The sequence below is a fragment of the Camelus bactrianus genome, chromosome 3, assembly GCF_048773025.1.
Source record: "Camelus bactrianus isolate YW-2024 breed Bactrian camel chromosome 3, ASM4877302v1, whole genome shotgun sequence".
NCBI classification, from domain to species: Eukaryota; Metazoa; Chordata; class Mammalia; order Artiodactyla; family Camelidae; genus Camelus; species Camelus bactrianus.
The window spans coordinates 83,124,892-83,137,172 of record NC_133541.1 but is presented as its reverse complement, the minus strand read 5'-3'; the positions used below and the strand labels follow the sequence as shown (position 1 = coordinate 83,137,172).

General features: G+C 39.1%; 1 long non-coding RNA gene across 4 annotated transcripts in view; it reads left to right on the top strand.

The window, feature by feature from the left end:
- LOC123613267 (uncharacterized) overlaps nucleotides 1–12,281 on the top strand; it is a 381,851-nt gene that overhangs the window by 68,496 nt on the left and 301,074 nt on the right. The window contains exon 2 of one of the 4 annotated variants that reach the window (XR_012505600.1): nucleotides 12,119–12,243. The exons of the other annotated variants lie outside the window; for them this stretch is intronic. This is a non-coding gene — a long non-coding RNA (uncharacterized LOC123613267). The remainder of the gene's footprint in view (nucleotides 1–12,118; nucleotides 12,244–12,281) is intronic. 4 annotated transcript variants of the gene reach the window in all.

Below are 12,281 nucleotides of genomic sequence, written 5' to 3'. Positions count from 1 at the left end.
CATAAGGTAACAGAGAAAGCAAAAAATCCACCTCTTAGAACTGATATTCCTGTGGCAGAGGTAGGCAAAACAGTAGATAAGGAAAATACATAAAGTGTTGGCTCATGAGAAGTGCAGAGACTAAATTAGAGATGAGCAGTTTGGTGTTACCTAAAATGATAACATCTTTAGTGAGGATGACCTCAGTAAAGAGGTGACTTTTGTATGTAGACCTAAAAGTCTCCCTAAAGAGGTGACTTTTGAGTAAAGACCTAAAGAAAATAAGGGAGCAGGCCTTCTTGGGGGAAAAGCGGATCAGGCACAAGGGAAGGTAAGTGCGGTGACCTTGAGGAAAAAATGTACCTGGAATGCTTGAGGAATTACAGGAAAAAATAGAAAGCTGGAATAGCTAATGAAGGGAGAATAGTATAAAATGAAGTTAGACATGTGGTAAGAGGTGGGACCCTTATCTGACTTGGGCTTTTTCTTTGTGTGAAGAGGAAGCCATGGAAGGGTTTTGAACGGAAAGCAGGGGATGGCTTGGACTGTTAGTTTGAGAACAGACACTTAAAGGGCAAAGGCTGAAGTTAGGAGATTACTCAGTAGACTACTTTAATAACCCAGTAAGAGATGATAGTGGTTTGTCTAGTGATGGAGGTGATGAGTAGTAGTTAAGTTCTGCATAACTGAGAGTTGAGATGAAGAGTACGAGAATTTGGCATGAGCAGTTGAGATGGAAAGACAGAAGGGGAGGTTTGGGAAGGAGCATGAGGAGCTCAGTTTGGGGCGTGTTAAGTCTGAGATGACTATGAGTTACCCGAGTAGGAATGTCAAATACGCAGTTGGATAATTGATCTGGGCCTCAGGGAAAGTCCTCTGCTAGAGACAAGCATTTAAGAACTGTCGTCACAGAGGTGGTAGTTAAATCCATGATGTTGAGTGGCTTCCTTTCTCCTTCAGAGTAAAAGCCAAAATCCTGCAATCACCTAGGGAAGAAGTCATAAATACAAAATAGGAAATGTTCAAAGACAAGGGACATTGTGAAATGTAAGGATTAAATATTTGAAGGAACCTAAAAAAAGGGCTGAGAAGGAACTGCCAGTCAAGTAGAAAGACCCCAAAAGATTATAGTGCCTAGGGGCAGCAATTAAGGCAAGTTAGTCTTAAACAATAAAGTGACACAAATATTTAATAGTTTAGACACAACAGACAGTTGTTTCTTCCTCACCTAACAATTTGACCCAGATATTCTAGAATAGGAGTCCCTGTCTTTCATACAGTGAGTCAGGTACTCATGTCTTCTCTAACTTATGGCTGGTTCCACCATCCCCTGTAGCTTCATTATTATTTGCATTTAGCAGTTTGAAGAAGAAATATTGTTGGAGGAAGTATATCTACCTCTTTTTTTATGATCGAAATATAGTCAGTTACAATGTGTCGATTTCTAGTGTACAGCACAATGGCTGTACATATATACACATATGTACATACATACATATATACACATATATTCATTTTCATATTCTTTTCCATTTAAAGTTATTACAGGATATTGAGTATAGTTCCCTATACTATGTATAAGAAATTTTAAAATCTATTTTTATATATAGTAGTTAATATTTGTATACCTCGAACTCCCAAATTTATCCACTTCTTAATTTACTGGACCTGGAAATGGTACATGCTGTTTCCACTTATGGTCTCATATCTTGTTGCCTGGTCATATGGTCACACCCATCTGCAAGTGAGGCTTGGGAATGTGTGCTTTTTGTACCATAAGAAGATGTATGAATACCAAATGCAGAGGTTTTCTAATCTGCCTCTCTCTGAATTTTAATTTTCCTTTGATTTCTGTTTCTCTCTTAATAGATTCATTGACAGCATTTATTTTCTGTATCCCTGATGGTTTTCATATTGGTGGGGCACTTAGGTGTTCAATAAATATTGTCAAATATGAACGTGAAAGCATTAAAGTTGGAAGATGTTTACAGTTTAGAAAATAAACTCAGTAGTTCAGGTAAAATCCCCATTTCTTTGAAGGGTAACATGAGGCTCAGAGAAGTTAAGTGTCTTGCTAAAAATCACATAGCTAGTAAGTAATGAATTTGGCCCTTGAACTAAGGTTCCCTGACTTCAGGAATATGAATACAGCTGATCATGTTTCTCCATTTTGATTCACTTGCAGGAAACCTAAAGTGAAAATGAAATATTTAAATAGCTAACTCTGCAGTGTAATTTACTGAGAGTTTTCCTATACCCTCTATTTAAGTATTGATCTTGGATTATGACACAGACAATGAGCTATTCTCGTTCTCTAATGACATTATGTTGGGCAGAGAGTCTGATGGCAGAGACATTGACATTAAAATTTAAAATTACTGAGGCGAGCTGGAAAAGAAAACAAATGAAATTCGGCAGGGACAATTCAATTAAAGGACTACCGTGTAGAAGAAGAATGCAAACACAGAAACAATCTTAAAACAGAGTAGAATGCAATAAGAGAGGTTCATACAGTGTCAGCAAAGTTCAGTGGAGGAAAACTCCATCTCACCTTGATTCAGGTCAAGCCTATAGCAAATACTGTGCTAATGGAGGAACCCACATTCCAATTTTAGCTTGTGAGGCCATGAGAGCGTTTCACATGGAATATGCAAGGTACTGTTTCAAGGATCAGGGAAATTTTCTTAAACATTTTTTTTTATTGAATCATAGTCATTTTACAATGTTGTGTCAAATTCCAGTGTGGAGTACAACTTTTCAGTTATATATGAACATATATATATTCATTGTCACATTTTTTTTTGCTGTGAGCTACACAAAATCTTGTATCTATTTCCCTGTACTACAGTGTAATCTTGTTTATCTATTCTACACATGTCTGTCAGTATCTACAAATTTTAAACTCCCAGTCTGTCGCTTCCCACCCCCTTCCCCCTTGGCAACCACAAGTTTGTATTCTATGTCTATGAATCTGTTTCTGTTTTGTATTTATGTTCTTTGTTTTTTGTTTTTTCTTTTTTTTTTTAGATTCCACATATGAGCAATCTCATATGGTATTTTTCTTTCTCTTTCTGGCTTACTTCTCTTAGAATGACATTCTCCAGGGACATCCATGTTGCTTCAAATGGCATTATGTTGTCATTTTTATGGCTGAATAGTATTCCATTGTGTAAATATACCACATCTTCTTTTTTTTTAACATTTTTTATTGATTTATAATCATTTTACAATGTTGTGTCAAATTCCACTGTTCAGCACAATTTTTCAGTTATTCATGGACATATACACACTCATTGTCACATTTTTTTCTCTGTGAGTTATCATAACATTTTGTGTATATTTCCCTGTGCTATACACTGTAGTCTATTCTACAATTTTGAAATCCCAGTCTATCCCTTCCCACCCTCCACCCCCCTGGTAACCACAAGTCTGTATTCTCTGTCTGTGAGTCTATTTCTGTCCTTTATTTACGCTTTGTTTTTGTTTGTTTGTTTTTGTTTTTGTTTTTTAGATTCCACATATGAGCAATCTCATATGGTATTTTTCTTTCTCTTTCTGGCTTACTTCACTTAGAATGACATTCTCCAGGAGCATCCATGTTGCTGCAGATGGCATTATGTTGTCGGTTTTTATGGCTGAGTACTATTCCATTGTATAAATATACCACACCTTCTGTATCCAGTCACCTGTTGATGGACATTTAGGCTGTTTCCATGTTTTGGCTATTGTAAATAGTGCTGCTATGAACATTGAGGTGCAGGTGTCCCCTGAAGTAGATTTCCTTCTGGATACAAGCCCAGGAGTGGGATTCCTGGGTCATATGGTAAGTCTATTCCTAGTCTTTTGAGGAATCTCCACACTGTTTTCCATAGTGGCTGCACCAAACTGCATTCCCACCAGCAGTGTAGGAGGGTTCCCCTTTCTCCACAGCCTCTCCAGCATTTGTCATTTGTGGCTTTTTGAATGACGGCCATTCTGACTGGTGTGAGGTGATACCTCATTGTAGTTTTGATTTGCATTTCTCTGATAATTAGTGATATTGAGCATTTTTTCATGTGCTTTTTGATCATTTGTATGTCTTCCTTGGAGAATTGCTTGTTTAGGTCTTCTGCCCATTTTTGGATTGGGTTGTTTATTTCTTTCTTATTGAGTCGTATGAGCTGCTTATATATTCTGGAGATCAAGCCTTTGTCGGTTTCACTTGCAAAAATTTTCTCCCATTCCGTAGGTTTTCTTCTTGTTTTATTTCTGGTTTCCTTTGCTGTGCAGAAGCTTGTAAGTTTCATTAGGTCCCATTTGTTTATTCTTGCTTTTATTTCTTCTAGGAGAAAATTTTTGAGATGTATGTCAGATAATGTTTTGCCTATGTTTTCCTCTAGGAGGTTTATTGTATCTTGTCTTATGTTTAAGTCTTTAATCCATTTTGAGTTGATTTTTGTATATGGTGTAAGGGAGTGTTCTAGCTTCATTGTTTTACATGCTGCTGTCCAGTTTTCCCAACACCATTTGCTGAAGAGACTGTCTTTATTCCAATGTATATTCTTGCCTCCTTTGTCAAAGATGAGTTGACCAAAAGTTTGTGGGTTCATTTCTGGGCTCTCTGTTCTGTTCCATTGGTCTGTATGTCTGTTTTGGTACCAATACCATGCTGTCTTGATGACTGTAGCTCTACAGTATTGTCTGAAGTCTGGGAGAGTTATTCCTCCAGCCTGTTTCTTTCTCTTCAGTAATGCTTTGGCAATTCTAGGTCTTTGATGGTTCCATATGAATTTTATTATGATTTGTTCTAGTTCTGTGAAATATGTCCTGGGTAATTGGATAGGGATTGCATTAAATCTGTCGATTGCCTTGGGCAGTGTGACCATTTTAGCAATATTGATTCTTCCAATCCAAGAGCATGGAATATCTTTCCATTTTTTAAAGTCTTCTTTAATTTCCTTCATCAATGGTTTATAGTTTTCTGTGTATAATTTTTTCACCTCCTTGGTTAGATTGATTCCCAGATATTTTATTACTTTGGGTGCTATTTTAAAGGGGATTGTTTCTTTACTTTCTTCTTCTGTTGATTTTATCATTAGTGTAAAGAAATGCACCTGATTTTTGAACATTAATTTTGTAACCTGCTACCTTGCTGAACTCTTCAATCAGCTCTAGTAGCTTTTGTGTGGACCTTTTAGGGTTTTCTATATATAGTAACATGTCATCAGCATATAATGACACTTTTACCTCTTCTTTTCCAATTTGGATCCCTTTTATTTCTTTCTCTTGCCTGACTGCTGTGGCTAGGACTTCCAGGACTATGTTGAATAGGAGTGGTGATAGTGGGCATCCTTGTCTTGTCCCAGATTTTAGTGGGAAGCTTTTGAGTTTCTCACCGTTGAGTACTATGCTGGCTGTAGGTTTGTCATATATAGCTTTTATGATGTTGAGATATGTTCCCTCTATACCCACTTTGGCGAGAGTTTTTATCATAAATGGGTGTTGAATTTTATCAAATGCTTTTTCTGCATCGATTGAGATGATCATGTGGTTTTTGTCCTTTCTCTTATTGATGTGATGTATTACACTGATTGATTTGCGTATGTTGAACCAGCCTTGTGTCCCTGGGATGAACCCCACTTGGTCATGATGTATAATCGTTTTTATGTGTTGTTGGATTCTATTTGCTAAAATTTTGGTGAGGATTTTGGCGTCTATGTTCATCAGTGATATTGGCCTATAATTCTCTTTTTTTGTAGTGTCTTTGCCTGGTTTTGGTATCAGGGTGATGGCGGCTTCATAGAATGAGTTTGGGAGTATTCCCTCCTTTTCAATCGTCTGGAAGAGTTTGAGTAGGACTGGTATGAGTTCTTCTTTGTATGTTTGGTAGAATTCCCCGGTGAAGCCGTCCGGTGCTGGACTTTTATTTGTAGGGAGGTTTTTAATTGCTATTTCTATTTCCTTTCTAGTGATCGGATTGTTCAAGTGTTCAGATTCTTCTTGATTCAGTTTTGGTGGACAGTATGTTTCCAGAAACTTGTCCATCTCCTCTAGGTTATCCAGTTTGGTTCCATATAGTTTTTCATAATATTCTCGTATGATATTCTGTATTTTTATTTTGTTTGTTGTCATTTCTCCATTTTCCTTTCTTATTTTGCTAATTTGTGCTCTCTCTTTTTTCTTCTTCGTGAGTTTGGCCAGAGGTTTGTCGATATTATTTACTTTTTCAAAAAACCAGCTTTTGGTTTGGTTGATTTTTTCTATGGTCTTGTTAATCTCTATTGTATTTAATTCCTCTCTGATCTTTATTATTTCCGTCCTTCTGCTGCTTTTTGGGGCTTTTTGTTCTTCTTTTTCTAATTCATTCAGGTGGTGGGTTAAATTGTTTATTTGAGATTGTTCTTCTTTTTTGAGGAAAGCCTGTATCGCTATAAACTTCCCTCTTAGCACTGCCTTTGCTGTGTCCCATAGGTTTTGAGTGGTTGTGCTTTCATTATCATTTGTCTCAAGGTATTTTTTAATTTCAGCTTTGATTTCCTCATTGACCCATTGTTTTTTCAATAACATATTGTTTAATCTCCATGCTTTCCTTTTTTTCTCCTTTGTTTCTCTGTAGTTGATTTCCAGTTTCATGGCATTGTGGTCAGTAAAGATGCTTGAGATAATTTCTATCTTCTTAAAATTGTTGAGGTTTCTTTTGTGCCCAAGTACATGATCGATCCTGGAAAATGTTCCATGTGCACTTGAAAAGAATGTATATCCTATTTTTGGGGGGTGTAATGCTCTGAAAATATCCACCAAATCTAGTTTTTCTATTGTAGTATTTAATTTCTCTGTTGCCTTGTTTATTTTCTGTTTGGAAGATCTGTCTAGTGATGTTAATGCAGTGTTGCAATCTCCAACTATGATTGTATTCCCATCAATATCCCCCTTTATCTCTGTTAGTAATTCTTGTATGTACTTAGGTGCTCCTATATTGGGTGCATATATATTAACGAGTGTAATATCCTCATCTTGTATCACTCCTTTAATCATTATAAAATGTCCTTCTTTATCTTTCTTTATGGCCTTTGTTTGAAAGTCTATTTTGTCTGAAATCAGTACTGCAACACCTGCTCTTTTGGCTTTTCCATTTGCATGGAATATCCTTTTCCATCCTTTCACTCTCAATCTATATGTGTCCTTCTCCCTAAAGTGGGTCTCTTGTATGCAGCATATTGAAGGTTCTTGCTTTATTATCCAGTCTGCCACTCTGTGTCTTTTGACTGGAGCATTTAGTCCATTAACATTTACAGTAATTAATGATAGATGTGTGTTTATTGCCATTTTGAACTTATCTTTGCAGTTGAATTGGTATATCCTCTTTGTTCCTTTCTTCTTCCTTTTGTGGTTTGGTAATTTTCCTTTGTATTATCATGGATTTTATTTAATTTTTGTGACTCCCATGTAAGTTTTTGGCTTGTGGTTACCCTTTTTTGTAAATCTATCAACCCATTACTATAACTGTTTTTATTAAACTGATAGTAACATGATCTCAAACCCATCCTACTGTTAAAAAAAATTTTAAAAAGAAAGAAAAAGATATTCTATATTTCCCTGCCTCCCTCTCCCACTCTCAGTGATTTGTATGTCTTCTTTTATAATTTCATGTTTACTTTATTTGTAATTCATGAGTTCTCACCTTTCCAGTTGTGTGTTTCTCATTTCTGTAGCATCCTGCTGCTTTTCTATTTAGAATAGCCCTTTCAATATTTCTTTTAGCATGGGTTTAGTGTTGCTAAACTCCTGCAGCTTTTTTTTTGTCTGTGAAACTCTTTATTTCTCCTTCTATCCTCAAGGATAGCCTTGCTGGATAAAGGATCCTAGGCTGCATCTTTTTTTCATTCAGGGCTTTGAATATATCTTGCCACTCCCTTCTGGCCTGTAGTGTTTGTTTAGAGAAATCAGCTGAGAGTCTTATGGGGGTTCCCTTGTAACTTACTCTTTGCTTTTCTCTTGCTGCCTTTAGAATCATTTCTTTATCCTTGACTCTGGCCATCTTGATTATGATATGTCTTGGTGTGGGTCTATTTGGGTTCTTCCTGTTTGGGACCCTCTGAGCTTCCTGTACTTGGATATCTGATTCCTTCTTTAAGTTTGGGAAGTTTTCAGTCATGATTTCTTCAAAAACCTTTTCAATCCCCTTTGATCTTTCTTCTCCTTCTGGGACCCCTATTATGCGAAGATTGGGACGCTTTATAGTATCCCATAGGTCCCTTATGCTATTTTCATTATTTTTTATTTGCTTCTCTTGTAGGTCTTCTGAATGGGTGCATTCTATTGCCCTGTCTTCTAGATCACTAATTCGTTCCTCTGCATTATCTAGTCGGCTTTGCACAGCTTTTAGATCGTTCCTCATCTCTGTCAATGAGTTTACCCAGTCTACGTGGCTCTTCTTTATAGCTTCAATTTCATTTTTGACATATTTTATATCTCTAAACACTATCTCTTTTAATTCCTTCAGCAATTTGATCACTCCTTTTTTGAAATCTTGATCTAGTAGGCTATCGATGTCTATTTCGTTGATCTTTCTTTCAGGGGATTTCTCTTGTTCTTTTAATTGGGAAAGGTTTTTCTGCTTCTTCATCTTGCTCATACCTCTTTGGCACTGTGGTTTATGGAGTATCAGTTGTTTATTTTGGTCCTTAAGGATTTTATCTATCTGATGCCTATTTAGAAATAGAACTTAGGAAAAAAAGAAAAAAAAATAAGAGAGAGAGAGAAAGAATTTAAAAAAAAAGGGAGAAAGAGGGTTTGAAAACAGTGTATAATGAATAATAGAAGAGTGAGTTGAAGCTGAGTATTAATCAGGTTGAGACGTCCTTTTGAAACCTTTACAATAAAAGGGGGGGGGGAGATGAATAGATGTATTTGAAACCTGTGTCTAATCAATAGCAGGACATCAAAACCCAGGAGAAATAGAACTGAATTAAGAAGTAAAGATTAAGAGAGTAATAGAAAATAGAACAGGTAAAAACAGATTAAAAAAGGGGGGGGGGGTTTGTCGGTGTTCAACTGGCATCTGTGTGCTTTTAATGTGAAGTTTTTCTGTCTTTGTCCTATTTTGGAAGCTCAGCTTGCTGTTTTCAGAGGCCCTCCATTGGCGCCCTCTTCTGTGCTGCTCCCAGCACCTGTCGGCAAGCAGATCGCGCCTCCTCCTAACACTGGGTCAGGTGCAGCTCTCTGCTGTGGGCGGGCGGGTCTCTGCCCCTCCGGATGCCGCAGTCAGATGTTGCAGACTGGCCGGGTAGGAGGGCGGGTCGTGTCCCCTCCCAGCACCTCGGTCAGGGGCTGTGTTCCTGCCCGAAAGGCGGGGGGCCGCTCTCGCTCTACCTGCGCAGCCGCCGGTGGCTCCGCTGCTCTGTGCGGCTGCGCGCTCCGCCCTGGTAGGCGCTCCTCGGGTGGGCTCGGGGAAGACCGAGGGACAGCCCTGTCCGTGCTCTGAGCCAAGACCCAGCTCCTTGTTTGTCTTTGTGGAGCAAGTTCTCTGAGGGACCAGGATGGAAGGATCCTGTCTGCCCCGGGCTGCAGGCCAGTCTCAGTCTGGCCTTTGAGGCTGCTAAGCCCTTCGGTGCGGATGCAGGTTTCGCCCCCACCCCCGCCTGGGTGCTCAGCGCGGAGGATATGGCGGCTGCGCCTGAGCCCCGCCTCTCTTCCCCCGAAAACTTTCCGCGGGTTTTCAGAGATGGGGGTGTGCACCCTTCCCCGAGAGCACATCAACCTTGCTGTTTTATGGAGGGCCCAGGTTGTTCTGCCCTGTGCACCCACAGCCACAGCGGGCAGCCCCTTGGGTTCCCCCAGGGCTGCCTCCGTACAGCCACTTCCGTCCTCCGCCCGGCTTGTGCAGCCTGGCCCTGCCCGCCGCTGCCGGCCCGCGTCTCAGGCTGGGTGTCGGGGGGGGGACACTCTGTGCCCATTTAACTTAGTTCTGTTAGTCAAGGGCTGCTCTGTACAGATCCGAGCCTCGGAGGCTCCCCCTCCGTCCCGCTGGCCTCTCAGTTGGAGAGGGGAGACCCAGCGAGCGAGCGCCAGTCCTCCTTTGCCGCTCCCTCCCCGCGGGACCCATCCCGCGCTGCTTTGCCTTTTGTTCTTTCTTTTTTCCTTTTCTCCTACCAGATTTTTGGTGTCTTTATCTTTTGAAGAGGGCGATGTTCTGTCGGAGTTCCACAGGTGCTCTGTTGGCTGAGTGGGTCTGTAGATGTGGGTCTTGGTGTATTTGTGGGAGAGGGTGACCTGCGTGCGTCCTTTTACTCTGCCATCTTCTGATGGTGACCATACCACATCTTCTTTATCCAGTCACCTGTTGATGGACATTTATGCTGTTTCCATGCCTTGGTTATTGCAAATAGTGCTGCTATGAACTTTGGGGTGCAGGTGTCTTTTTGAAGTAGGGTTCCTTTGGGATATACACCCAGGAATGGGATTCCTGGGTCATATGGTAAGTCTATTCCTAGTCTTCTGCATAATCTCCATACTGTTTTCCACAAGGATCAGGGAAATTTATAAGATGGCCCTTGAGGTATCAGTTGTATTTCTCAGGGCAGTGAGAATTTTTCAGTTATGGAGTTTTTATTTGTAAGTGACAGAAAACCTATTTCACAGTGATTTGAACACTAAAACAAGATAATTTGCTTATGTAATTAAAAAGTCTTAAAGCAAATGTTTGACCACTGTCTCAAACTTGCCTATTCATTTTCATTTTGCTGTTTGTGGATTGACTTCGGCTGCAAGTAAGGAGTCACTTTCGTGATAATAGGGTTGTTGCAGCTGTTTCTACCCCTGACTGTCATTCCTCAAAATGCAGAGCAGAGTGGAACACTTGTGTCTTGGGATTCCTAGCAAAAGTCCTGGGGTTCACTCTGGCTGGCCTGACCAGGATCAAATGCTTTCCTCATAGACCACAGGGAGGAACCACATCTCTGGAATCACATGGTACCCAAATGGAAATAAGTGGTGTTTAAAAGTGGGAGAGAGTTGCCGCAAAGTGTCCAGAGTAGAAGGTGAGGGAATTTCAGCCATAGGGAATTATTTTAGAAAAAAATGTATCAGGACAAGAGGTGTATTTTATTTATTATTCTTTATTTGATGTCTAGAATAATAAGCAGAGAATGCTCAATATATTTTATTAAATAAATCCATGAATAAATTCATGAATGAATAAAAGTATACTCTAAAAAGGGGTCCCTCTTACAAGGTTGGTGGGAATGTAGTTTGGTACAGTCATTATGGAAAATAGTATGGAGATTCCTTAAAATACTGAAAAAAGGCTTACCCTATGATCCAGCAATCCCACTCCTGGGCATATATCAGGAGGAAACTCTAGTTCATAAAGATACATGCACCCCAACATTCATAGCAATACTATATACAATAGCCAAAATATGGAAGCGACCTACATGTCCATCAACAGATGACTGGATAAAGAAGTTGTAGTACATGTATACAACAAAGTATTACTCAGCCGTAAAAAAGAAGAAAATAATGCCATTTGTAACAATGTGGATGGACTTGGAGATCGTCAAATTAAGTTAAGTAAACCAGAAAGAGAAAGAAAAATACCATATGGTATCACTTATATGTGAAATCTCAAAAAATATATATATGTAAAAAAAAAGAACACAAATGAACTTATTAATAAAACAGAGATAGACTCACAGATATAGAAAACAAACTTATGGTTACTGAGGGGAAGGGGTTGAGGAGGGATAAATTGGGAGTTTTTTGCAGATACTAACTGTTATCTATGAAATAGATAATTAGCAAGGTCCCACTGTATAGCACAGGGAAGTATATTCAATACCTTGTAATAACCTATAGTGAAAAAGAATATGAAAAGGAGTGTGTGTGTGTGTTCGTGTGTGTGTGTGTGTGTGTGTGTATATATATATATGTAAATGAATCATTATTCAGTACACCAGAAATTAACACAACACTGTAAATTGACTATACTTCAGTTTAAAAAAGCATACTCCAGTTTAGCTGGAGCATATAATGTACATAGAGGAAAATGTAAAGCAAGCAGTATATCAATGGCAGATAAACAAAAACAAAATAATTGCATAAACTAGATAAGGCTGCTCTCATTTTAAACTATTCTCAGTGCAGTTTTGCTACTGACCAGGTATCGTCCACTGGATCAGCTGCTGCTCACTGCCCTCCTTGCTCTTGGATGACTTCGTGCTGCTCAGGCAATGGCTATGAGAACATCCACACAGTTTGACCGTAACCAAAACCAGCTATGGTTATGTAGGTATGCCTTCTGCAAAATTAATCATGCAGTGCAT